The 1,869-nt window shown below is 37.3% G+C and overlaps 1 long non-coding RNA gene across 1 annotated transcript; it reads right to left on the reverse strand.

Moving 5' to 3' along the window:
- Nucleotides 1–343: 343 nt before the first annotated feature.
- LOC147607506 (uncharacterized) lies at nucleotides 344–1,336 on the reverse strand. Its single transcript, XR_015264654.1, has 3 exons — nucleotides 1,252–1,336; nucleotides 1,076–1,137; nucleotides 344–997 (listed from the first exon to the last, which is right to left on the reverse strand). It is a non-coding gene; the product is annotated as an uncharacterized LOC147607506 (long non-coding RNA).
- Between the last annotated feature and the right edge of the window lie 533 nt (nucleotides 1,337–1,869).

The raw sequence follows: 1,869 nt of genomic DNA on the forward strand, positions 1-1,869 counted from the left end.
TGAAATCACATTATAGTTAGAAGCACCTTAAAGCAATCAAAAGCAACTAGAAGCAGTCCAAAATACATATAACTAGTGGCACCTAGAATCATTTTACTTGCCTAGTAATCCAAAGTACCTAAAAGCATTGAAGAGCACATAGAACTTCTGGCCTTTTGAACACCTAATAGTCAAAAGCACATTCAAGCTATGGATCGATCCATGCACAAAGAAGTGAAACATCAAAAGGCATACGAAAAATAGTGTACAAGAACTTTAATGTAGCTAGAAGCACAAAGAAAAGCGATCTTATAAGAGAACTAGGAAAATTCCACGTCAACCTTGAAATTTAATATTTGTTTATCTGCATAGATAGTAGACAAGAGAGAAGTGCATGCTGAAATCTGTGCTTCTAGTTTCAATACTTCCTCCGTTTTTGCTTGGTCCAAAACTGCTCATTTTTTCTGTGCAGGTTCTAATTGCCCTTGTAAAGTGGCCATGACATTAAAGGACCTTCCACATGTAAAAGTTCTCCTTTTTTCCATCTAATGGAGGTTTCTTTTCAGCCTTTGATTCTTCTTTACAGAAACTTTTGCTTGTGCACGACGATAGGCCATGGATTCTACAAGTAGCATATGCTTTGGATAGACTTTGCAAAACTCTATGAACAAACAGTGCATTTGACCTCACCTTGATAGCTGTGTAGGATCTTGTGACTCGAGTTGATCCTCTTCTTCGGTCTCACACTCCATCTCATCCCTGTCAACCCCTCCAACCAAAGATGCTTATGTATAAGATAACCTATTTGACGCTTCTCCAACGGTCCACAGCTTCCATTATTGCAATGCACCCGGTCACGCTTCCATAACCTCCGGGAATATCCTTATGTGATAAGGCTCTTACATCTTGTCTATGCAAGCTAAGCCCATACTCAGTGTGAAAGTCCTCTTTCGTAGAATAAAATCGCGTCAATCTTCGAAATTGAATATCAAGTACCCGTGTGGCCAACGCATCCTCTCTGCAAGAGAGCCAAATATTAACTACAATCCATAACAGCCATATGTATATGGATATGTGACAAACCTAGAATACTTACTTGAAGACTCAGGAGAGCGTGTTTGACTCCTCATTTGGGCGGTAAACTAATTGCAACAATCACTGTAATATAACACTAAATTCAGGAAAGAACCATAAAGACACACATAAGATGATGATGATGATGGAAAAGAAGGAGAGAGAGAGAGAGAGAGAGAGAGAGAGAGAGGAGAATACCTCGGATGCTAAATCACTCAACAAAGATGTAGTCCTGAAGCAGCACTTTCATCTAGCTCATTTAGGGAAGTAGGAAATGGAGAAGTTCAAGGAAGCAACATAGGAGCTGCCACAAAGATGTGCATGTAGATTCTCATGATGAAGTTGTAACTCCATTTAATGATGATATCAAGAGACGAGACTCTCTTTGTTTAAATTGATAACTTTTATTGTTTGAACTTAAAAAGTGATCCCTTTGTTGAGTTTTTAAAGAAAATATTATTTTGAGAGCTTCCCATGGAGCTTTTAAACCGCCTATTAATTACCCAAAAAAAGTTGTGTAAGTGTACCACCTTACCTTGCTTTCAGCCTTTTAACATTTCCTTGATGAACATACATGATAGCGTTTCCTTATTGAACATGCATGGGGGAGAGTTCTAGAATAATGAATCATGAATCAATTACATCACATGAGACTACAAAGGTATACATTGAGTGATAAATAGAGTAAATACATAATGAAAAGTCAAAAGCACTTGTTTAGAGTTAGGAATACTTCAAATTGACTCACAAACACCTTGTTAAATTGTTAATAAAGGGTGTTTTCTAATAAAACAAACTAAGTTTATTGTTTTCGTT

Source organism: Cibotium barometz, chromosome 55 (genome assembly GCF_041138505.1).
Source record: "Cibotium barometz isolate CiBa-2024 chromosome 55, ASM4113850v1, whole genome shotgun sequence".
Taxonomy (NCBI): domain Eukaryota; kingdom Viridiplantae; phylum Streptophyta; class Polypodiopsida; order Cyatheales; family Cibotiaceae; genus Cibotium; species Cibotium barometz.